This window comes from Pimephales promelas, chromosome 21 (assembly GCF_988280905.1).
Source record: "Pimephales promelas chromosome 21, fPimPro1.hap1.1, whole genome shotgun sequence".
NCBI lineage: Eukaryota > Metazoa > Chordata > Actinopteri > Cypriniformes > Leuciscidae > Pimephales > Pimephales promelas.
Genome location: NC_142789.1, coordinates 18,091,843 through 18,119,043, shown reverse-complemented (window position 1 = coordinate 18,119,043; position 27,201 = coordinate 18,091,843). Strand labels below are relative to the sequence as shown.

Genomic DNA, 27,201 nt, shown 5'->3' with positions numbered 1-27,201 from the left:
TCAGGCAGCAACATGCTTGCATATCTGCCTGTGTTTCACAGGGGGAGCTAGCTGCAGTCCTAACTGACTCTGTGCACTATGCAAGATATATTTGAGAAAATTTTAGAGTGGGAATGTTACAAGGGGGCGACCTTGTTGTGAAAGGTCAGGAATCATGACCTCCTAAAGTGGCCTTAGGGAGCACTGTAAATCCATGCTGTTGTCATGAGTCACTGTGCCCACAAAGCGCAAGTGTTCCCCCGGTTTCATCAGAGACACACAGGCATTCAGCAGCAAGCCTATATTCCTGACCACAACCATAAATATCTCTAATTGAAGAGGCATGCATAGGAAAGGGTGGGTGAGGGATGAAAAACAAGGATTTACCTCTTTAAAGACACCTCAGCCTTACTGGATGAGTGATGTCGCTATTTAGCGTGTAATTTCTCCCAGAGAGACGAGTGGCCATCTTTAATGTGATTATTAAGGGAAATGAGTGCGTCAGATCAGATAGGGCCGGCGTTTTAATTTGCCTCCCATTTTGTCTGTTAGTGAGGCGCAAGGCTCCCTCGGGGAGAAGAAGATGATAAAGAACTTCAGCGTAAATAAGCAATCCCTCTCCCTGAGCAGAACTAGATAAATAACAAACGCATAACAATGTGCATTTCAGCATGCAGCATGCAGGGACTAAATGTATTGCATAAACTGTCAAAAAACATATATTTTTAGTTTGTTTTTCTCATAGAACACCCTTTTGCACAAGTATTTTAATATTAGGAATGCACATCATTATAATTATGGCCAATTTAGATGATTATTTTGTAAAAATAAATCAATAAACCCCCCAAAAACTAAAATATATATATATAACAAACTACTAAATGCTACACAAAAGTATATTGTGCACCCCTATTTAAAAGAATCACAATAATAAATCAAGACGCAATATGAGTTTACGTGGGAAACAGAATAATAAAATTCAGCTTGATTGGGATCTGGATTTATGATTATAGTTTTGAAAGACATTCCCTTTGCATCTATTAGAAGGATAGCATTTCAGTAATTAAAAACAAATAATTGGATTCCACAAAGTTCCAAACCACAATTCAATAATTAACTCTTAAACTTTGTGGCTTAAGATTTGGTGCTTGTACAACGCAAAGCACCAATATCTGTGATTATGGGCCTAATTTGTGTGAAATGCAAACTTGCGTCTGAAAAGCCTAGTGATATTATCAGTTTTACAATTAACTAACAATAACAGATAACCTTGGAATCCTCCTACACTCACGGCCACAGTAATCGGCCTCCAGTCGTCCCCTGTATTGTCTACGGATGAGAACGTTCTGCGCAGATTTCACTGCAATTAAAATGCATACAATGCCATTTAGAGCAGAACAAGATGTTTTTGTGTGACTGCTTCTGGGTGATTCTCCCCCCCATCCAGCTTTTTATGGAGACAGCCAGGGCTCGGGTGGAGGGGAGGAGGGTTGTGAAAAGTGGAATCAATTTCTTGATTAAAAATGGCCTTTTTCCCCCTTCTCTTCGCTCACAGGCACAAGGAACATAGACACGCGCAAAACATGCCGTGAATCCATATGCCTCAATATAAAGTGTTGCATCATTGTTAATTCCGTTCATTAGTCTCTTCCTAGATGGAGGATTTAATTTGTGGTTGTCTTTTAGAGAGCTGGCGAACCAAATTGAATTTGCAGACACCTCTCCACACACCGACGTCTATGTTGTCAACCTCTCCTCAATTCATTTTTTGAGCCGCTCAATAAATCAACTGAGATTACAAACAGAGTTAAAGATAGGTAATTAAATAGAGACCCTTCAGTTGCTCTCTCATGCTTTCTCTCTCTCGTAAACACAAGGCAGTGCACATACGGAGTGTTTTATTGCCTATTGTGAAGTAAAGGTGCGTTTATGACAAATTTAAATCAATTATTTTCTGGTCAGGCTGTTAGTTGCTTTATATACTGTAATTTGCAATCTAAAATTGAATGATGTATTTGGCTTCTGATAGGTCAATACAACATTTCAGTTGTGCTAAACTGCATACAGTAGTACCAGAAATGACATGAATACTCCTTAAATATTTTTAATATCTAATAATAATTTGAATAGTAGAAATAGGTGCCCTAAGTTTTCCACCCACAGAATATAGTTAGATTGCATGAATGTAACTTCTGTGCAAAATTGAAATATCGCATAAAAAAACATGTGCGAATAAAGCAAAATCCACACGCGAGATCCCGTGCAATGAAAGCAAACCAACGTTTGAGATGCTGTGCAGTAAAAGTGATCCACTTGTAGATCTGTTGAGGCAGAGTCACATGACTTTTAGTTGTTGGGCATCAAGGGATTTATTCTGTAAATTTGTTTCCTTCTTATGCGCATGTCTTCTTATCGGATCAAATTTTTTGTCCACCTCAATCGCAGCGCATATGTTATCGTGCGCATTTTTTAAACCCAATATCTCAAAATTTGCATAAAAATAAGTCGATGGAAACATACAGATAAATGCACCCTATTAGCCACAACTATTTTCACAATATAGTACGATCTTCTATTTTATTGGTGAATTACAGTACCTCAGCTATTTCAGTAAAATGTTAAAAAATATATATAAATTAATTTTGACGTATAAAACTAATCAGTCCAATTTGCTTTCAATTTCTTAATGAAATATGACTGACCAGTATAGTGACAACATAGGCTACTTAAAATCTGCATTGTAGAATATGAATGGTTGGAATAAAGTAGTTCTTGTTTCCTTTAAATACTGACTAAATAAATAAACTTAAAGGGTTAGTTCAGCCACAAATTAAAATTATGTCATTAATGACTCACCTTCATGTCGTTCCAAGCCCGTAAGACCTCTGTTCATCTTCGGAACACAGTTTAAGATTTTTTAGATTTAGTCCGAGAACAGAACCGGAAGAAAATACAATGCTGAATAAAGTCGTAGTTTTTTTTTTTTGGACCAAAATATATTTTAGATGCTTCAGAAAATTCTAACTAACCCACTGATGTCACATGGACTACTTTGATGATGTCTTTATTTCATTTCTGAACAAGGACCGTATACCTTACATACATTTTCAATGGAGGGACAGAAAGCTCTCAGACTCAATCTAAAATATCTTACAGGCTTGGAACGACATGAGGGTCATTAATGACATAATTTTGGGTGAACTAACCATTTAATTTTCTAATATTAATAAATAATAATAATAATAATACCAAAGAATACACATACATAAAACTCACTAAAAGTGTCAGTCAAAAGAATTAATGCAAAACAATATAAACAAACAGTTTCAAATGTGTCATATCATGTGCTGTATCATTGAGCCCAACCTTAGCTGTCATTCTGCCATATCACAGAGCCTCATTCCCATCGTAATTAAACCAATAGTCGGTTTCAATTAGAGCTCACTTTTTTCCCTCCACATGCCTTTATAGAAAAATTAATTAGTCAATTAGCCAATTAACATCTGAACAGGGCTTTGTGTTAACAAGCCTTTTACAAGCAGTGGTAACCCTTCAGTAATGACACCGAAGCCTGCTGGCATCCAGGGACTCTTATAGAGCACACGAGCTCCCCACTGCTTGCGTAGTGACAGCTTGGCTTTCCATCTGGTCCACATTACGAGAACACTAGCATTAGGGAAGAAAGCCGAAACAAAAACAAATACAAAATAATTGCTGTTTGTTTTCCACGCGCAGCATATTTATGCACATCTTCCAGCCAATGGCCCTCTTCTACAGCTGTAATAATTTGGCCGCTGCTTTCCTGCCACCAGTATAAATAAAGCTGATAGATTCAAGTAATGGCTCCCGGTTCAAATAAACAGAGGGAGACCCTTACGATTTGTCTTCCGCCCTGCTCTAAATCATATTTGTGTACGAGATACATTTCCTACGCTATAGATTCTCCTGCCTTGTGTGTGCCTGCGCCTGTTGTCAACATATTTGGACTAAGTAAACACTGCATACCTTGTGCCTAAGCCAGACACAACAGTTTTGGAGAGGTGGCGCACAACCGGCGAAAGAGAGCTTGTCCGAGAGTGTCCCAAAAAGGATCTTTCATGTGAGAATGGAGTGTAATTTACAACAACTCTGCTGATAGCACGTACTGTAGCAGCTTGCACTCTATTTTGAAGGGGGGAAAAAGGCCAAAGGCTCCTTGAGAATGTTTATTTTCTCATCCCGTCCTACTAAACCATCCCTAAAAAGGGAGAGCAGCTGTTTATAGGTTGTTTGCAGACCAAACATTGTTTTCTGTCCCACATTTTTTTTTCCATGGTAACTTACACCAAACCCAAATAAGCAAAGACAAGTGCTTTTAACAACAAGTGTCACTATTATTCAGACTGACAAACTCGGATTCACACAAAGCACTCGTGTGCCTCAGAGATGTTTTGGACTTACAGTTCAGTTATCGTGGCAAAAATCAATTGTGATAAGCATATAAAGCAAGCAGGTAATAGTCCCATAGGATTGCAAACAGAGATGGTCTGCTTCTCCACATTATATCATCTCACATCACTCTAACTTAAAACTTTGTGCTTCTGAATAGCTTAAGCTTGATTTCCAAGGCTCTGTCAAGAAAAACACATATCTGCTTTCTCCCCTTGGTGGTTCAGCAATTCAGTGTAAACAGGGTCCATGTTTTCACCTTACATGGGCATGCGGTGCACAGCATGTTGGTGTTATGCATGGGGTAAATAGATTCGCACAATTACCCTCATTATTAACATATTCTGACAGACGTGTGTGTCTGTAGTGGGGCTGCGCTGAACAACTTTCGGTTCCACTCTGTTAAATGTTAGTGCTTCACCTTTAAGATTAAAGGCCGGGTGTAAACAACACTCTGGGAAAGGCTTTAACAGTTCAGATGTGACAGCACTAGCTATACAGACTGTTTTATGTAACTAGCATCTTCAGGAAACAGAGCGAGCGTAGAAAGGTTTTGGTCTAGATGGGATTTATTGCTCAGGGGTTCTGCTTTAATAACTAAAGAGACCTAATGGGGTTCATCTTTGACTAAGAGGTTTCTCCTAAAATGTATATTTATATCTACACACACATATGCAAAAATAGTTTGCAAGTTACAGTACAGTATGGAGATCATTAATTTTAAAGTTGCAATGTTAGCATGCATGTATATATAAAAGTCACTTTTTAATTCTCTTTGCGTATTGCAAAACTTTAAATTCACTGTAAGCAGTCAGCTTAAACCATTAAATTAACATGTATATCTTCTATATGAAAATTGATAATCAAAGTCAAAGGAACACTTATGTCCAGCCTGCAATCTGAAGTGATATTACGACCTAATATTACGGCGTAATATTAACACTTCCACTTTTTTAACAGCACAGGGAAATCTTCCAAGCCTTTTTTAATTAATTTCCATCATTCTCTCTCCCTGACACTAAAGGCACTATGGACACAGATTAGGGTGGATGTCCATGAAAAATTAACAGGTTTATCTTTTAACTCGGACAACCCCCGGCCTTGTGATATATACTACTTTTTCCCCCTTTCATTTTCTTTCCGACTCTTTACTTTTCGGAGTAGAGGGAGGAAGCCTAGTAAAAATGAAGCTGTGATTAAGTTGATATATTCCAGATAATAATAACAGAGTGGCTATTACACATTGGCATTAGGAGAGTTTCCCGTTCTTCAGCCCTACCCGGAGTGGAGCGGGGAGCTTCCAGAGGAAGGAGTGTGTGTAGTGTCAGACCTGAAGGACTAGGGAAGAAGCCTCCGAAAATGTGGAAAGGAAACTGGCAGGCAGACTCTCTCATCCTGTGGATTACACAAAATGTCAAAGTCAGAGGATCTTGAGTGCTTGAGTGATCTATCTTTTGTTAATTTGTCCCACGGTAAATATTTGTAAAAAATCTCATCATTCTCATTTATAATATTGCAGGTAATTATTAAAAGGAATAGTTCACTCACAATGTTGTTTCAAAGCCATGTGCAGCTATTTTTTTTTCAGTGGAACACATTGAAAAATAATATTTAAGCAGCTCTTTTTATAATGACCAGCCCCAAAAACTACAAAAACACCATAGCAGTATCATAAAAATATAGTCATTTCAACTTGCACACCATAATTATATAGTCTGAAGCATTCGATGGCTGTTTATGACAGTCTGGTGATTTAAAAAAAAAAAAAAACCTTTCAAAGCACTTTTTTTTGCATAAACTGTTGCATCAATTTGGATTTATGTTAATGAGGTTAAAGTGCCATTTTTTCAAATCTGTCAATAACACTGATGCACAATTGTTTTCTTTAATCTGGATGTAAACTTCTAGTATTAATGGTGTCAAAGGGACATTTTTTGAATCAGTATGTTTATAATGTAGTTATTAACATGCCATTGAATTTGGACGCGAATATTTGGTGTCAACAGCATGGATGCAACATTTTATATGTATCTGGATTCGAACATTTAGTATTGCATGGAACAAACAGTAGCATATGGGTGTTTTTTTTTTTTTCATTTTGGTTGAACTGTTGCCCTGATGTGTTTCACATTTCTAGTTTATGCATTTAATAAAGCCAGCATAACTGAGCTTTACATCAAAATGAAAAGCCTCTTCATTAGGTACTGATTCTGTGATTTAATATTTCTCAAGAGTGCCTCAGTATTGAAAATTTATGTCCTATTCACACGCAGGGGGATCATATATTTTTTAAGAGGATACATGTAAGCAAAGTGTGCAATAGGTCAGACGTGCAGTGGGGGCATAGAGGAGGTCAGAAGTGACGAGCTGTGCGCTCCATAAGATCATAGAGACCCCTCCAGGGTGGATGACTCAGCTGGTGGGGCAGGAAGCTCAATAACCTGCTGCGCCAGGGTCAGTCACACTGCCTGAGGCAAGAGGACACCTGCTGGCAGGGTACAAAATGGCCCTGACCCAGGCAGCCGCACGAGTTCAAGTCAAGTGTCTGTGTGTGAGGCTTAACAGGGAGAAGTATATGTGAATCTAGACCTATAGAAAAGATTTGGGGCCTTTCTATTGCCTCCATTCAACTGGTTTTGTGAACATAGACTCATGCAAAAAAGGGTAGAGGGAGCTGTTTCCTCACATCAGCTACTGTAATATACACAGAATTAAAAAGAAAAATGTCCATATGAAATTCAACAGGATCCAAAAATCACAAAAATTACATAAATCTATAAAGCTCAACTGTTATATTTTAAGTCTTTCTATGTTGAACAGATGCAAATTTAAGCCGGTATTCAATCAAGTCAAATCAAAACACACTAAAACCTCATTGGTTCATGTACATCACTTGACCAAACATCATGACATTTGAAGTATCATTTGGCTATTTTCAACATTTTGAGGTTTACGTTGCCGTTGCTTGAGTAGTTTCATTTCCTTTTTAGAGCTTGACAGTTCTGGGTCCCTTGGACTTTCATAATATGGACAAAACCAGCTGAAACATTCTTCAAAATATCTTCTATTGTGCTCTGAAGAAGAAAGCCAGTATAGAAGTTTGGAACAACATGAAGGCAAGTAAATGATGACAGATAGTTCACGTTTGAGTCAACTATCCCTTTTCATTTAGTTCCTCAGAACAATTTCTATGTGCGTGACCAGTGACCACTAGCATCAGAAATGATTTTCTGACAGTATGGCAAATATCCTGCATTTGTTTTTTCCCGACAAAGTTCGAGGAAAAGGCCCGGCTTCGCAGACCAAAACACAGTGAACTGACAACTGAGACCGCATTTAATAGCATTGACGCAGGGGCTGCTGGGACTTTTTCCTGAATGGCTGACATTCTGTCGGACAGAATGGAGACTTTTCTTCCATTGTTTTGTTTCTCTCTATCAGTGTTTCTTCTTTCTCGCTCTCATTTGATGGTTTCACCAGATTCTGACATCAGAGGAAGACTGACAGTTGACATTCTCCGTTTTATAATCCATGCCATACCTTTTTCTCTTCCTTCAGATCAGGAGGCACAACTGTCAGGGGAACAGGAAAGAGGAGGGATGGGAGTGACGTGGCATACGGGCTCTTGTTGTATGCCGTCCTATCTCTGATTTCAAGGCAAAAGCAAGCGCACAGGTAGAGCTATTGACAGATGCGGCTCTGTCAGTCGGCTCTGTGCTATTGTGTTGACAATGACAGCCGCTATCGTGGCTACACATCAGTGTTGTTCTCTTTGCTGGGTTTTGCTGTTTATTTCCTAACCGTCAGCGATTATTTCCTCTTTATCAAGGTCAGAGTCGACATGAGACACGGCCCTCTCTATCACCTGCTGTGCCTGTCTGTGAGGATGGAGGCCTCTCTTATGTTCGTTCTCTTTTCAGGGCAAATCACTCCCTGTTTCTTGGCCGGCGTTCTTTTTTAAAGTGCGCACGCAAAATGTTTTCATGGCTGGAAATGCTGCAGTTGTAATCGAAATTGTCCATGTGGAAAAGCAACACACACACACACACACACAAAATACTTAATGACTGGTATTTTGTATACATGTCAGATCACATGAGTGTTAAGCTAAATTGGGGCCATTTGTGCATTGTATGCAAGAGACGGAAGAGGGATTCACACACACATTAATCTCGCTAAGAATGCAGTTATTCTAGGCAGAAAAGCAAAGGTAGTTTAAAAAATAGTTCAAATCTTTTTTTTAAAGTAAAAACTGAAGGTTACACTATTTTAAGGTGAGACTGTTACAGTGTAATTGCACAAATACGTACTGAGTAATAATAATTAACTACATGTACTTAATATAGGGTTAAGGTTAGGCCTTAAGGTTAGTGCTAGTTACTTATAATTATGTATACTTTACTGTTATTACTATAATAAGTACATGTAACGTCTAACTGCGCCACTTTAAAATAAAGTGATACCAAACTGAACTTTTTAAGCTAAATGACAGATCACTAATTCTAAAATAATGTTTGGATTGGCAACTAATCCAAACCTTGCAGACACTAAAAATGATCAGTTAAGTCAAAAAATACCGGACAATATGTTCAGAACATAATAGTGGAGCAATGAATTTCCACTTAAAGAAATGAAGTTCATCCGGAGAGAACAGACCTCAATAAAACTCCATGGAAACATGCACACGTGTGGAAGGTCTTATGGAAATAGTTGACGCATAGTGGAAGTGTAATAGCATGAATGCGTCTTACCAATAAAGTAACAAAAGAAAGCAAATATCAGTCTACCTGGTAACTTTGCCTGAATGTTTGGTGCACTTAAATTCAAACTAACTTCAAGGTACTCATTGCATTTTTAAAATATTTTCCTTTTTGCTATAAGCCAGTCAGATGAATATACAGTAATCTAGAGTGCATATTTGTTCACTTTTGTCTATTTTGTGCATCACATTTGTGTATTTTTATACATAAATTTGTGTATAAAATTTGCTCCTGCTGAGTATAAAGTTTATGCCTGTTCTGTCTTTTGGTTTTTCAATAGAGCTGACTTTACTAAATCCATGCCATTTCAAAGATGAATAATATCATATTCGAGACAGCTACAATTTAAATGCAACAATTGTCTCAATGGCCCAGCACAATAGAAATGCTAAAGTTCTAATTAGTTCCTTTCCTGATAAGTGCTGCAAATCACTGCAATAAGAGTAGCGGTAATAATAGCAATAATGAAAGTCTGAGTTCTGAAATATCATATAATGCATTGGGACTTAATGCCTCTATAGCTGTGATAGCAGATGTGCTGGGAATAGCCAAAAAAGGTGCCATACAACTGAAGTAATATGTGTTATTGAGTAACTCTAAAATTACACTGCCCGCATGGTCTTCACAAACTCACACAGGATAAATTTGAGCTGTGAGCCAGCTGTCACACCCATGATAAACTCAATAGCTTCTGAACAGAATTGACTCACAGATGGTACAATACCTGCTAAACAGCTAACAGTCCACATCTCATATCCCCTGATGAAAGTGTAGATGAAATCTCATGTGACTCATATGGAAACTTTGATGCAAGGTGAATAAATAATGATGAATAAATAACAGTTATGTGACCTTTCTTATTTTAGTCGTTTCAGTATTATGTGTTATTGTAAGCAGACGGATATGACATTTATTAACGCAATAAGCGACAAAGGGTTATGAATCACAGCGTTTTCACCATAGAGTGGTCTTAAAACTCTATAAAAAAATGTAATAAAAATTTGAGGCTTGTTGCTTTTTCAAAAGGTTCAACAAGACATCATGTCAAATAAATTGAATAAACAAATGTAAAGAATAAAAACGAATTTATAAAAATTAAAAATGCGGGGGAAAAAAAATTAAAATCTGTTTTATAAGACTTATTAAAAAAAAATCTAAGTCACAGGTACCTTTGTCCTCAAAAGACTGGACAAATGACCAAATGAATATAAAATGACATCAGCTTGACAGCTGGAAACTGCTTTTCAATTTATATTTGATTTCTTCAATACCTCGCTGTCCTCAAATTAAATGACAATGTGAGTGTCTCTGTATTTCTCTTTCTCTCGCGCACACCTTTATCACAGCATGTCGTCTTGTGGACATTTTACGGACGGAGACATTGTTGGAATTATAGGGGTTACACGAGGCCAAAAGCAGCTCCTTTCTTTCCAGTTAACTTCTTCGATTGATCTATTACACTGTGGCCATAAACCAGACAGATAAGGAGCTCCCTAGCTTTTTGGTAGATTGCACGGTGCTCTTGTTCTGAGGTTAGTAATAACTTTCAAGTGTGGGACACGGCAAATGGACATTGGCACGACAGAAAAAGAAAAAGAGATTTATCTATCTAATGGATAAAGTCTCGGACAGAGCAGCGTCATACTGGAGCGAGAGCTGAGTGGCAGAGGAAGGGGTCGGGGGGCTTTATTCCTGGGGAAATGAGAGATCTGGAATGCGACGACACCTAGATGGATGAGAGCGTAGTTAGGAATTGATGACCTTCTATCTATCTGCCACACATATTTGTAGAGAAAATGCTAGACTCTGATTCAGGATCAAGCTGTGCTGGTGTATTCTTATTTATTTTTCTCTCGGGGCAAATGCCGAGGCGAGAGATGTATTGCATCTGTCATGCTAAAAACATGAAGAAGACATTTTAAAGAATGCATTGGTTGCTCTTTTTCCATCAAATTGCAATAACTGGAGTTTTTGAAAATCAAAAAAGGCCCAAAAACAATAGATCTACATTAAAGTATGAATTTAGGTAATTGAAAAACAATCTGCACAAGTCACTGGGACAAAATTCCCAATAGGAGCCATGTCTAATTTGTGATTGGAATCCATTGGATCAATTGATTTAGTTCACAAATACGAATTCAACTCATCGATCAATAGATTACTTAATTTTGCATTTTTTCACACAAAGTTATTGTATGGTTTCAGAAGACTTGGAATATAGCGCTCAAGCTGTATGAATCACTATCTTGATACTTTTATAATGCTTCCCATGTGCTTTTTGAAGTTTGAAGCTCCAGTCACCATTCATTGTCGCTGAATATGAACCATGTAAAGCTTATAATGTAAAATAGTGTTTTAATAGCACAGTTTGTTTACTTTTAGAGAAAATTTAAAAAGCAGTTGCTGATATTTAAATGGCCAAAAAGATGAAATTCTGATAGCTTGTAATGTAAATCGATGCGATTTAAAGCAGATTACTTAAAGCTGCAGTCCGTAATGTTTTTTGGGGTTAAAAATGGTCCAAAATACATATTTGATGAAATACATAACCTGACAGTGTTCAAAACTATCTACTTGCTTTAGCTCGATTCAAAGCGGTAAACTTGTAATAATGTTTTTAATTTCAGCGGTACTGGTGGATTTCCGCAGGAGATTCGAGCATGTCTTCGCCTCATTACGTCACATCTGTACACACATGAAGAAGAGTCTCGGCTAGTGGGCTAAATTGTGTGTGAGGATGCTGGAGGTGGAGATTTATAGCCTTTTCTCACAGCACTTGATATAATTAAACGTATCAATTTGATGGCAGATCCAGAAAGGTTCAAACGACAATCACCAGTGAAAACAGATTCACCAGCTGTAAAATGCAAGAGAATTTGTTCGGACTTCGGAGTGGCTGAAGAAAAAAGAGACTGCAACCGGAAAAGCCTAAGTCTAAGTTTTTCGAATCCAGTAAGTGTTCATCTTGATATATTACCAACAATAGAAAATATATTACTATATTTACTTTATAAAAATCAGTAAAGGTAGTAAAAGGTTTACTTTTACTTGCTAAAAAATATTAAATATCAATCAGAAGGCATGTAGTGAATTTTGTGCAACAGTTTTGATCAGGCTGGTAATTTAGAGGCATTTGACACAGTAGGCTTTATAAGGGTTAAAAAGCCACTAGTACATTTTACAAAATATCTCCTTTAGTGTTCAACAGAAGATGATTCTACAGGTTTGGAATGACATAAGGGTGAGTAAATGATGACAGAATTTTCATTTTCGGGTGAACTATCCCTTTAAGCTCTCCCTCTCTCTCTTTCTCTTTCTGTCAAGCATCTTACTGCCATCAAAGTCAAACACTCCAAAAGGCCTAAATTACACATGCTGTGCAGGCCCTCTCGCCGGCCTGTGATATGTTTAAGCCAATCCCGTAATAAAAGATGCGGCCATACATATTCATGATAGGAATCTAGTAATTAGTGAACACCCCCCACAACACATACACACACACACGCACACATTAAACACACACGTACACCACTCAACCTCATGCATATTTATTGCTGTGGCCCGGCAAACAAAGACACTGGCAGTTCGGGGCATTCTCCATTAACACAGGCAGCAGCGTGTGATGGTGGTGATAGCAGGCCTGCCACTCATAGAGGCTGCGTTCAGGGCCCACGCGTCCCCCCTGCGCCGGAGAGAGGGGGGGGGGGAGAGAGAAGATCTCCTCACTGGTGGCTGCCTTTCCTCTTAGAGTCCCCTAATTTCCACTTTGCTGAAATGCAACCCGGCATCATTATTGCATCAGGATTGAAAGGCGGCTATTGAAAGCCTCTCTGCAATGTCAGGAGCTCTACGCCTGCGGGACGCTCCCAAAGGGATGAGCACTGGAGTAGTACACACATGAGCGCAAGCACATGCGGTTTCGTAAGCACATACAAAGCAAAATGTGCGCATGAGTCATATATACCGTGCATGTCGGCCATATAACAAGAAAACCTGCTGATGCGGTCTGTAAGATTGACTAGTGGTCGAAATAGGTATTGCAGTCCAATTCAAACTATCTGAGATCGTCGTTTCTCCCGCCACCTGCTCCTCAGACTGGACGGCACTCACACGGGTTTGCCAGTTTGAGCGCAAAGGACATTGAAAATTGGCAAACTCACAGTATCACAGACCAAAACAAAAAGATTCCAGCCTGGAAACTCACATTTCAAAGTAAAATAACTGGCTGTAGAAGTGTTAGTGTTTCAGAGAAACGAGTATGTGAACTTAGCATGTCTCCACAGTATATGCAAACATATGGTATTTGTATACCAATATATGTCAATAGCACAGCCGTTGAAAATTTTCTCGGTTTCAAATGCTCTCAAGATTATGACGAATTCCTGCTTAAAAGGAAATATGTAATAATCCGGACATGAGAGTTATTAGACACTCAATCTGCTTGAAGCCCATTCATGCGTTCAGGCTGGCCCGTGGCTCGAGGTGACATCATTATCAAGGGGCTCATTGATCTTCTGCAACAAATGTCTCAATATGTCTCGTGTCAGAACACAGCCGGACAGACTGATGCATACATCCAAACAAAAGAATGAGGGTTGATGACAAATAAAAAAATATAAAGATAACGGAAAAATCTTTTGAAAATCTATAGTCTAAATCTAAAACACCAGCACCAAGTTCTCTTTGTAAACATGGTTTCAAATGGTTTATAAAAAATGCCTATGCCATTTTCAAATAAAATGTTAAAGGGATAGTTTAACATTGCAATTCTGTTATTTACTCGCCCTTAAGTTTTCATTTCATTCATCTACTGAACACAAAAGAAGATATTTTGAAGTATACAAGCTTCCATATGGAAGTCAATGGGCCTAACCATCAACTCTCTGGTTATCAACATTCTTCAAAATATGTAAATTCATGTTTAGCAGAAGAAATTCATACACGTCTGGAACAACTTGAGGGTGAGTAAACGACATAATTTTTATTTTTGGGTGAACTACCTTTTAAATGAAAATGTAAAATGCTAAAAATGGCATGTGGTGCAACAATAAAAAAAAATAATAACCCATTTTCCAAATATATATATATATATATATATATATATATGTATATTTTTTTTACTGATATCATAAATTATATGTTTATTATAATTATTCATATCATTGAGTTGTTGGAGAGTCACACCATATGAGATTTTACCACCTGAACTACTCTCGCCATGTTGTCATAAAAATGGTCAAATTAGCTGATATTTTAAGAGACCGGCTGACCTTAACACAGTCATGAGAATTTGCAGAGGTCATTTCATTTATATCATATCCTGTTTTTTTTTTAGCTTGACATGACTTCATGTTACCTGAAAAGTAAATGTCAAACTGAATTTTAATTAGGTAACACTTTACAATAAGGTTATTAGTTAATGTCTTAACTAACATGAACTAACAATGAATACATGTGTTACTGTATAAGCTAATCTTTGTTAGTTAATAAAAATGCATCTGTTCATTGTTTGTTCATGTTAGTTAACAGTGCATCAACTAATGTTAACAAATACAACCTTTGATTTTAGTAATGTATTAGTAAATATTGAAATTAATATTAACTTGTTGCTCATTCTCAGTTCATGTTAACTTAACTAATGTTAACTAATGAGCCTTATTGTAAAGTGTTACCTAATTAAAATTCAGTTTGACATTTATTTTTCAGAACTTTATTTTTCCTAATCCAGAAAATATGATCATCTTAGACATTCAAATTTAAATGCATTTTTGAATAAATGAAAAGATTCAGACAAAGAAAGTAACCGACCCATAATAAATAGATGTATTTAAAGTCGCTGTATGAAACCAAACAAATGTTAATTGTTTATAATGACACTATGATACCTTGTAAAGAGCCCGTTCTTATCGACCCTAAGAACGAAACAAACTCATGTTTGTAATAAAAGGTGTTGATGACATTTATTACCTCAGGGTCAATTTTATAACACATTGTTGGATATTACATGCAGTTGGCATGTGATCATTACAGTGTAGCTTTTCAGAGAGAGGGCCATGACTGCATCTGCAGGTGCAGATGTGGTGTATGTACACAAGCCCCTTTATTATAACTGCCTTTGATTGACCGACTGTGATCTGAATGGCCCATTTGCAAGGGTGCGTATGCTTTTGCGAGCTTTCCTATTCACAGAATTTGTGCTTCTCATCTGTGATCAAGTATAGAAGGTTAAAAACGATAAAAATGCTCATTGACTTTGAAAATCCTCTGCTATACAGCGTTGGTCACCAGAGGTGTGTGTGACTCTAGAAGACACTAACACTTGCACAGCGGCTAATTCTTCAGCATGACTGAGACGTGGGACAGAGAGCGGACAAAGCAGATAAAAAGCATTTGAGCGAGTGAATTATAGCAGGCTCTGTTAGACGGATTGCTCTTTTGAGTATCTCCGTGTTTTTATTGTCCTCCAGGGTCCCACACCTGTTCATTCCTTCATGGACAATGTATCTAAAAGGTGATATGGTCAAATTCAGTGCACAGCGCAAAAGGCCATTTTACACGGTACACTGTATAACTGCAAGTTCCCATTTCATTTTCAATGGAGGAGAGGCGGCAAAATGGAGCTGGCAATGAAAGTAGCACTGTGAATGATTAAAAGAACTGGACCCATTTGTTCAGACAGTGTAGTCAATATTCAATATGTCTACATTAGTTTCCATGGTAATGCCAAGAGATTACACAAGAGACTCTTTGTGGAAGGAGACAATGGAAAACGATAAAGTTTGCCTCTGCTTGTAGAACTCATGAGGTGACAGTGGCATATGTTGTGTTTCCAAAAGCACTCACTCATTCATTATACGTATAGTGAGTGCCACATATTGTCCTGGATAGGGGATGAATGAGCTAAAAAGAGTGCATTTGCACTAGGGATATAGCAATGTCATGGTACTGACGATAACCGTGATTTTTAAAATTTGAAATCAAACGTATTGGATCTTAACTCTGGTTACTCTGGTTTGGTAGAAGACGGTGTGGTTTTTTTTTTTTTAAATCTGATTTCAAACCACACATTTTACAAAATGCTAAACAAATCCCAATGATATATGCCACAAAAATTGAAATCTGATCAGACTGAGAAGCATAAACAGAAATCTGATGCTTGTCTGAACAAAGCATAAGTGACTTCTGTTCTACCTTATGGAGCAGTAATTATGATTCAGCTGCAAAAACTGTTAGGTTAAAAAATTATGGGGGAAAAAACTATAATTATGAGGTAGAGAATCTTTACTGATTTGTGTTATTAGTCCAATATAAGTGGCTACAAATATTTCTTTGTTTTAAAATCCCCCAGTAAGGAACATTGAAAGTAATTACACCTTAGAGAATTCTTCTATAAGGATGAAAGCCACACATGAGAGTCATGTTGTTTCGTGTTCGCTGCATTATTATTGTTTGTTTCACCATGGAGACTGTTCAAACACAAGTTATTTTTAATAAGGTTTAATGTCAACATGAGTTAATGTATTAGTTACAGTGAACAAACAATGAAAAACTATTTATCAAATCTAGGTTAATGTAAATTTACAAATATATTATTGTTCATTGGTAATTCATGTTAATACTTTAGATAATGTTCATTTCATATGTATTAGACAATAATCAAGAGCAATAAATGTAATTAAAGTATCATCATTGTTAGTGTAAATGCATTAACGTATGTTAACGAACTGAACCATATTTTAAATAACTATGTAATAAAGCTGCTCATCTTTTAGACACAATACGGCACATTTCATTTCCATCTTAAAACAGTAATAATAATTAACCAACTGCGCCAGAGTCTGTCTAACGTAACGCAACCAAACCCTCTTAAATTAAAAAATGGATTACTGCACAGAAGTGTCAGACTCCGCAATGATCCCCTAATTGTGTGGAGAAGAATGTATCAAATTAATATTTTTTTCTCCAATAAGACAAAGGACACTGAGGAAGTGGGGGAGGTGAGACAGTTCGAGATGAATCATGAATGATGTCTTACTGAATCAAAAAGTAATGTGGCTTTGTCGGAGCTGCATGTCACTCCGACCCTGAACGCGCTGGATGTCCCAGACCTCTGATGCTCGACTAGGTGCCATTTCGAGATGTTTGCGTTGAGGGATGAAGAGGAGAGGCCCCGAGGCGCTCTGTCTCCCCAGTCCTGAAGTCAAACCTGAAACCTGTCTGCTTAGAGACCGGACAGAACAGGCTTTGAGCTTTAGCTGGATTTAAGACTTCTGAAAGGTAGGGAAAAGAAAGTGTCAGTCCTTTGAACAGCTTTGATGTTCTTTCCACTCAAAACTCTACGATACACAGCTCAAAGGGAAGGGTGTGGACAAATAGGGAAACGGGACGAGTATACTTTCTCTCACACGCGTACTCCAGAAAACACCCTCTGACCACTAAAATATGATCATAGAACCTGGGCTCCGGTCCAATTTTAATGGGGCGGCCCCTGATTAACTGGTGCAGTGGTCAAACCCACTTTAACTAAGTATATTACACGTCTCCATTTAAATGTGTAATTTAACTTACTTCAAATGGATCATTGTGCTCTTTTCATAAAGGTGAACACGGAGGAGATTAAACTTTAAGTCATTATGTCTCCATAAAAGAGGATTCTTCGCCGCTTGGAATGAGGTAATATTTTTTTCCTGATGACTTCTGCGAGGGAACGCTAGACCCGACGATTGGTTTTTATTCACCTGGTGAGCTGAAAGAAAGGTCCATTGCATAAAGACAATAGAGGTGGAAGTCAAAGGCTTCTTACTAGCGAGAATGAGGAAAACCTAAAAAAAAAAAAAATAGGTCACTGGGACCAATTTTATGTTTCTGTGTGGTAAAGACAAATGGATTTGCTCCTCTGTGCAATTTTTTTTTTTTTTTTTTTTTGGACAGAGAGAAATGATTAATAAAATTAATTGAACCGTCTGGGTTCCTTTTCTCTTCTGTCTTCGTTTTTTTTTTTTTTTTCCGCTAGTCTTTTCCTACGTCGGGTGCTTTTGTTAAATTTTCCAGTTTTGGTTTCTGCCGTCTAAACATCATGAACCCTAATGGGGATAACTTAACATGTTTGGTTACACTCAAGAAAAACTGGTTTGAAGTGCTGTATATCAAAAAGAACTGAGTCTGGTTTAGATGAAGCTTTCTTTAGCTTAGCATCATTCTTTCCCAGCGGATGAGGATTGCTTCTGTGTTAGCATTGGCAGAGCATCAAATCCAGTCACAGTTTGGTAGATCTCACAAACACACGTTATGTCTCATGATAACACTGGCCTTTGTTTGCTAGTCTTCATTTTCTTTTAAGCCGCAATGCACAGACTAAGCGCTCTCCAGAAGTGTGTTTACCGTTGTGCTACGTTAGATTTTTTCGTTGAAATAGAGAAGTATCAGATACAGATGAGCTTGTGGGGAAAGCCCGGAGTGTTGTGAGCTGAAATGAGGTTTGATCATCACTCAAAGGTCAGAGGTCACAAGGATATAAACATCCGACACGTCAGGTTAACAAAGCAACTTCATGTTGGCACATTCTACAAACATGGAACTGATTTGGTGCATTTTAGAGTTTAGAGGCACAAATTGTGTTTCTTTTTGTTGTGAGATCTATAACAAAATTGTATGTATGGATGGAACGATCTTATATGCAAATTTCTCTATTTCATTCTTAATGGCGCAAATCCCTTGTGAGGTACCAGTAGATCCCATTGAAACTGAAGCTACCTGACAGAAAAGATTTAGCATGCTACTCAGCCAGAGGAGAAAATTCATTTGAAACTTTTATTTAAGCCACATTTTTCAATCTGAATCAGGTCTTGCTGAGTGCTTAGAATAACACACTAAAGCCTGTTTATTGTGTTTGCCTCTGCTCGGCAGGTTGCTGCTTTGAAGCAAACAATCTAAGCTGACATTACAGCAAGGTTATTGAAACTTGGTACCATGAGGGTTATAAATACATTAAAATATAGAGCACATCTTTCAAATGCAACTCTCTATAGCCTGCAGAGTAGACTTCTCTCCGAAAACAAGAACAAAGACGTTTATATCATAATCTGTAGAGAAATTCTAGACGAAGGAAACATTTTATCATCATAACATCCTGCCTTTGAGGAATGTCGGGGTGTAAATCTAGGTAAAATGAATAACCCAGGAATATCTCAATATAGCCTGTATAGCCAGTAGGATAGCTTGTCTTTTCATTGCGATCTGAGACAATTTTCACTTCTTAGAAAAAGGCACAAGAGGTGGACAGAAGGCCAGGGTCAGTACAAAACTGTGTGACTTCTCCCACCAATCTCTCTGAACAGTGCACCACTTTCACATATTCTTCTCAAGTTATCATAGATTTGAGCAATACGGCCCCCGTTTTTCTGTTAATGTCAGTCAGGGAACTATTAAAGCACTGACGGTTCCAAAAGAAAATGAAAAGCTGCCTACGATGACATGTTTGACCTTATATTGTGTGAGAGAGTTCTGCCACGACTCTCATTATACCCGTGATTACAGTCAATCCCCTTAACTCTGCCTATAGAGGCTACAGTAATTACTCTCACACAGGGTGCAACTCAAAGAAATTACGTTCATAAATACATTTCTCCACCTTTGCTTTTAGCTCCCATCTACTTTAATTCGCTGACAAGTACTTTCAAAAAAAGAGAGGTGGATGTGAAGTCTTGGGCCTTCTTCTTTTAACCTTATTCAGAGCAGTCGGAAGACAGAAAGAAAGAACAAGCTGGGAGATTGGGTAAACGAGACATTTTTGTGTTTGTTACGTGAGCTACTTCTTGACTTGTCATGCTGTCACACTTACTGTATATGAGAGGCAAAATCTGGTCTTAAGTACTGTCTTCACTACACTTTCCTCTATAATAAAAAGTGCAAAAAATCTTTTCCCATAAGCATCTTTTTTAAAAGTTGCCATTTTACACAGTTTTCACAAAAATTCCATGGCCCCCTGAATATTTAGTTGTATAAATATCTGAAAATGCAATATATCAAAAAAAAAAAAAAGAACAGGGAGAAGAATGTATCAAATGAATAATTTTTCTCCAATAAGACAAAGGACACTGAGGAAGTGGGGGAGGTGAGACAGTTCGAGATGAATCATGAATGATGTCTTACTGAATCAAAAAGTAATGTGGCTTTTTCAGAACTGCATGTCACTCCGACCCTGAACGCGCTGGATGTCCCAGACCTCTGATGCTCGACTAGGTGCCATTTCGAGATGTTTGCGTTGAGGAATGAAGAGGAGAGGCCCCGAGGCTCCCTGTCTCCCCAGTCCTGAAGTCAAACCTGAAACCTGTCTGCTTATATTAGAGCCCCTTACCGCTAACAGTGAAAACATGGACAACTGAAAAATCCCATCAATGACTGAAGCTTTTTCTAAAAAATGACGAAAATTTCCGTCAATGGCGAGAAATTAGTTAGAATAAAAAAGGATGGGGTGAGAGGGGGTAAGATGTGCCACCTGTTTGCAATAATGAGATAATTCACCTAATAATTTATCTCGAAGGACTATAGAGATACACTATGACTCTGTAGATCCACCTCCCCTGCACCCAATAATTGATCATCTATAATTGATAAATATTTCAAACAAAAATATGAACACTAAAGCACAATCCAATTATAAATGTGACTTTTATAATAACATAAAAAAACATAACTATTAAAATAACATAAATATTAAATGCTTAATTTATATACATGCAGTTTAAAAAAAAAGTTTATTTAAAAAAACATCCATCTATGATAGACCCATTGCTAAATATGACATTCATGTGACAAAATAAGTGCAAATTCTGCTACTAAATTAAGGGGATGGCCCATTTTACACACTGACATCTTAAACTCTCCTATTTCATGCTCTGTTTTGAGCGTATACGAGAAGTAATGTAGTAAACAGTCAGTCGGGGGTTAAATCGTGTGGTTTGTACCTGTAATGAGCTTCCTTTAATGAGTGCACTCCGCTTAAAGTTGATAATTGAATGAAGACACAGTCTCCTTTGCCCCGAGCCAAAACACTGAGAAAATAATTTGTAAATACATTTCCGAAGCTGAATGCATTTTTTGTCCTTTTAATGCCTTCTTTTACTAATTTCCCATGCCGTGTGCTCATGCAAAGCACTCGCGTTTAAAAAAAAAAAAGATTAAGACTGATAATTATGTGACTTCCTGTTAAATAAAAAAAAATGAATAATTAAAATGAATTACTGAACATGCATGAGTGAAAACAGCAACTTTGCACAAATCTCTAAAACAGCATAGTTGGGTTAAAATGAAAATAAGAAAAAAACAGTCCTCGACCTTCACATTTTCTTTTTCTTTTAGAGGCAACCTGAGGCAAGACAGTGGAAAAAAAAAAAACTTAAAGATGTGTAAATTTGAGCATATTTCAGGCATGTAAATAAAAACTGAGCAATGAAAAGACAAGGTAGCGCCGGCTCTGTTGAGACAACGAGACAAAGAAGTTTTATGCAAATATAATTAAGCTGTAGCCAGAGATATGATAATTAGCTGTTTATTGCAAACCGATGTGCAATGTCTCGTTACAAAGACTAAATGTAAACATCACTCTCAAGTCTGTATTGAAAAGACTGAGATTAAAAAAGCGAACATGGAACGACAGTCTATGAGATGCAAGTGGTTCAATTTATCAAGGCCCTATTGTTGGAAGACTAATTAATTTGTTTGTGTGATTGCTTTGCTGGGCAGCTCACGCGGCTAAAAACAAGACTGATAACCTCAGTCACCTCAGAAAAAGCCTTGAAATCCCAGAGCGGGGAAAGTTTTTATTAAACTGCCGTGCTCCCTTCTTTCTCCGTTCCTTTTTTTGTTATGGGTTATCATTCAAGCAGCCTTCCAGAAGAATCCATTGTGTTAGCGGTCTTATCAGACTTTGACAAAAGCTCGAGGCTGACATCATGCCGGCCAGAGAAAAAGTCCTGGCCCGAGATCTGAATCACCGCATTGTCGAATGAGGTGAACCCTTAAACCTCAGTGTCACATGGTGACTTTTGCTAAACAAGAACTCAAACATTTCACTTAAATCAGGAGAATTGAAATGCTAAAAACACAAGCAAGCATTACTCTCACCTCTATGTGAAAAGGCTCATAACCTTAAAGGGAAAGGTCCCCATAAAAAAAAAAAAAAAAAAAAAATTCTGTCACTATTTACTCACAATCATGTCGTTCCAAACCTGTACGACTCTTTCTTCCGTAGAACACGGGAGAAATTTTTAGGAATGTACTAGTCGCTCTTTTCCAGGCAATTACAATGGGGACCTTTTAAGCTTCAAAAAAAGATGCATAATACAACAAAAAAAATCTAAAAAAAATATATATATAAATAAAAGTACTTTAGACTTGCTAATTAAATATGGTTGTAACATTAAAATGAATAAAAAGTATTTATTTGATACTCTTTCTAAAAAAAATTAACATTATTAAATATCATTAAATGCGGTAAAAATGTTGTTCATTGTTAGTGTATGAAACCTAATGCATTAAAAAATGTTAAAAAATGAAAGTGTAAGATTAGTGTCAAGTAGCTATACAGTACTAAAAAACCTTCCCGCTTGTAATATACAGTATTTAATTCATGCTATAGTCACTGAGCAGTTGTTAATTCTTGATGTCTTATTTGGAACACCAAAGCTCAGAAGCAAAAATTAGGATGACCCTGGTTTGACAGCTAATATCACGGCTAATGTCTTCTTCATGGACTAACACGTTGCCTGCTTTGTTTGTGCAACAGGTATACGCACGCGGTTGGCGCATGTCTGCTTGGTAGCATTTCAGAAAGAAAAAAAAAAAAGAGAAAACTAAATTAGTGTTGTCCCCCCCCCATGAAGGTAATTACAGCCATTCGCTCGTTAGCATTTTGATGATATTGATTGAAAATGTAAGGAGGTGAGGGATCCTTTCACAGACGACAACAAAGATATAAATCATAATTTGAGTTATTAATATCCGCCGTGCTATTAGTTTGGTGATTTATGGACCTTTACAAAGAGGCTGATTAGCGGGGCGAGGTTGGGTAATCTTCTGAGAGGGTCCTTATTAACACATTATTTTTCCACGAGAATATCAATGAATGCTGTCTTGTCATTATTGACAGAGGTGGGTGTAGTGATGCGGCTCTCTGCTGGCTTTGTGCGCACCCCTCTCGGCTCGCTCGCACTGGCACGGAGTACAGAAGTCGTGGCATATTCAATCTCGGGTTCCCTCCAGAGGTTTCTAACACTTGTGCTTAGGGATACGCTCATTGTTTCTTCTGTTACTCGTCCCTTTATTCTCTTTTATTAATCTGGTTAATGAGTTAAACAGTCACTCCCAGGTCAACATTACTTATAAATTCTTAAATAAATAGTTTGCAGATAATGAAAAGACTGTCAAAACGTCCCTCTGTTTATCTTCTAACACTGTATTTAATTATGTCTATACTACCGTTCAAAAGTTTGGGGTAGGTATTTTTTTTTTATGTATTTGAAAGAACTACCTTGTGCACACCAAAGCTGCATTTATTTGATCAAAACATTGAAAATATATATTGTTTCTATTTTAATATAATGTAAAATGTAATTTATTCCTGTGATGGGAAAGCTAACTTTTCAGCATCATTAATCCAGTCTTCAGAGTCACATGATCCTTCAGAATCATTCTAATATGTGTGTGTGTGTCTGTGTATGTATACATATACAGATGAATATACAGTATGTTCGTATGTGAATACAGTACATACACACACAGACATATATATATAACGTAAATATAATTTATATACACATATTTATATTTTGTAAACAAAAAGTTGTGTTAGATGCGATTAATCGCGATTAATCGATTTGACACCACTGTTTTCACTAAAGCAAACATTTTACTATGAAGTATGTTTATGATTTTATGGTGTTATTATTATTTATTTTATATAACGTATTATTTTTGGAGCTTGACACACTTGGTCAATATGAACAATTGTATGAAAATGTAATCTAATTTTGTGTCCCACTAAAAAAAAAAAAAAAAAAAAACAGTATACGAGTTCAAGTAGTAAATAATAGCTGAAATCATCCAAGCCTTTTCACAAGCAAAAGTGTTGTAGTAGAGGCTGATCGTTGTGTTTGCTGTCCCCTGGTGTGCTTCTCCCTGCAGGGGTGAGGTCTGGGCATCTGGAGGCGAGACGACTCACCAGGCCACTCACCCCATTTTGTTCCTCCCCTTTCCTGTACCCCTGACGTGCCCAGACGCTCCTCAAACAACAACTGTCCACCAGCCACAGCCTAATCTTTTGCAGGTGACCCAGGCAAGGGCCCATGCAGCGCTATCCAGGCAGAACCGGGGTCGTGAGGGTAATGGGGATGGACATCATAGACACGCCCCACTGCAACACCAACCCCCCTGCCAAAGACACTATTCTGAGGGTCTTAAATACAAACAAAAGCATTCAAAAGTAAAAGATACTACCGTAAACTTTTTGAAGTTCTGCAACCATGCAAAAGGCTCCCTGCATCAGTGTTGGTTCTTCTTTTTAAACCACTTAACCTGGAAAACTCCAAACAATGCCTCTTTGTCAGCCCTCTTGGTTCCCAGCGATTGAAGGATAGAAACGGCTAATAACCTTGGACCAGAAGGAGCTACAAAAGTAGAATGTTCTAAGGTGGATAGAAGTGGTGAAAGGCTCACAATAAAGGAATGGGTGAAGGTTTGTTTCATTCTGTCAGTCATAGTGCATGTCTTTAGAAACGCCTTAAGTCAATTTTATTTGTATAGAGTTTTCATAACACACACAACTGCTTCAATGCAGCTTTACAGAAAATCATCACTTCAAAGTCCTCAGTGAGCAAACCAAGAGCAACCGTGGGGAGGGGGGGTCGCTCTCCATTAGATGTTCAGGTGAGAAGAAGAAAAAAAAATAGAGAGAAACTGTATGTTAAATAATAATCATGTGTTCATTTTTCTTACATACAGTATTATCAATAGTATAGTAAAATTTTAAAGTGTTATTCTAGTGAAAACATGTACTGTTCGAAATTTTGAGTCGGTAAGATTTTTTGTTGTTTTTGAAAGAACTCTCTTATGCTCACCAAGGCTCAAAACTACAATAATAACAGTAATATTATGAAAATATTACAATTTAACAGTATACAAACGTAATTTATTCCTGAGATTACCAGAAATCATTATATTATGCCAATTTAGTGCTCAAGAAACATTTCTTATTATTATCAATGTTGAAAACAGTTGTGCTGCTTAATATTTTTGAGGAAACTGTGCTTGATTTTTAAGGATTCTTTGAAGGATTTTCCTTTCATTTTTGATGAAAGTAATTCATTCTTACTGAATAAAAGTATTCATTTCTTACTGACAACCAAACGGTAGTGTACAAAAAAAACCTCAATCCACTTCATGTGAAAAAAGGTAATTGTGATTTTATTTCTTATACTGTCTGAAAATGTGACGTTATTTCTTATTTAATTACCTCAAAATTGCCTGATTTAGTTTTTACCTTGAGGCAGAAACAGGTTTCCATAAATATGAGAAGTTAATGACTTAAAGCAAAAAATATAATAACCAAAAGTGTCTTTTCAGCCTTTTCTTTTTTCTTTTAGCTCATGTGAGACTGCTATTTCTAGAAAAGCACTGAAGGTCCTTCTTTTACATCATTCTGGAGTCCCCAGACTTTTAGAAGTAATCATCAGATATGGGACTACATCAAATCTTAATCAAACACTATAATGACTTAATACAAGATTAATACAAAGAGATCAAATGAAGTCTCTCATGAACACATAATCAGTCTAAAAGCAAGAATACTGAATTCGGATTAATTTTAGTCTGTCGTGTACTAGTACGCTTGATTAGCAATTGTCCTGCTATGATCACATAAACAAACTTAAGCCACGATTAGTACTTTTTTAGGCATAATCTGACAACATACATGCATATCAACATTAAAATGCTATAACAATCTCCTGTGAGAAAGAAGTACCATGTCGGAGTGATGCCGAATGAACATGAAGGCACATTATCGCAGTTCATCCTCGTGCTGTGATTCAGCCAGGCATCTGCCAAGGTTAGAGTGCCCCATCAGATAGTGATAACTCATAGCCTAATGGAAAACAACCAACTATCTCTCAGTTGGTCGGAGAAACATAATGCGCTGGGAATCAGTTGGCCACCAGCCACAAACAACAGCAGGGGAGCTGTCAGATAGCCATGGCCAAAGTGCAAGGTGGACTGGAGGTGCTGTAATTGAAAGTTGGCATGCTCCAGGAAGCATGACACAAAATCAAGTGGCTTGAACCTTATTTTTCCATTGGATGGATGCCGGAAAAGCGGAAATGCACGAGTGAGAGAGAGAGAACCAACCTTGTCTCTCTCCACCCAGTGGGCCGCTGGGCAGGCCGTTGAGGGCTAAGCGCTCGGGGAAGAGTTGCCTAAATGGTAAGAGGTCTGGGGACCAGAGTGTTAAATCCTGCCTGACATGGCTAATGCTTAAATCTTATTCCCCTTTTCTACAATAACACAGGATCAACAAAGCCTCAGCCAAAATCCTTTGAGGCAGTGACACAGAAAATTCCCATCCTGGATCTTTCTACGGGAACAACAAACAGAGGTGGTAAATACAGCTGCATATTTTGGGCCAGATAACGTGCCACATCCCATCCGCAAAACACCCCCCTCATCGCATCCACTTCTTTCCCCTAAGACGAGATCAGCACCCTCCATGCTTGAGCGGATCATAGCGACGCTTTGACTTTCACAGTCTAGTCCCGTGACCCTCCTGCTCCTCCTCCACTCACCGAACTCTCTCTCTCTCGCTCTCTCTCTCCTGTGTTGCCTGCGGTCATGATGATCTACAAACCCTACAAAGTCTCTGGGTTTCCACCACTGTGCTTTTCATATAAAGGTGGGTGGTGCAGGGCATATGGTCGTGTGCCCTAAACACATGTGGCACACAGACATGGGGAGTAAAGGATAGAAATGAAGTTGACAATACGAG

The 27,201-nt window shown here is 37.7% G+C and overlaps 1 long non-coding RNA gene across 3 annotated transcripts in view; it reads right to left on the bottom strand.

Moving 5' to 3' along the window:
* LOC120480344 (uncharacterized) overlaps positions 1-27,201 on the bottom strand; it is a 91,313-nt gene that overhangs the window by 16,375 nt on the left and 47,737 nt on the right. Inside the window, exons 4-5 of one of the 3 annotated variants that reach the window (XR_016148588.1) lie at positions 17,203-17,437; positions 4,503-5,802 (exon numbers count right to left, since the gene is read on the bottom strand). This is a non-coding gene — a long non-coding RNA (uncharacterized LOC120480344). Of the gene's footprint in view, positions 1-4,502; positions 5,803-17,202; positions 17,438-27,201 lie in introns of those variants that run through there. The other 2 variants (XR_005623088.2, XR_016148587.1) reach the window with 2 other exon arrangements.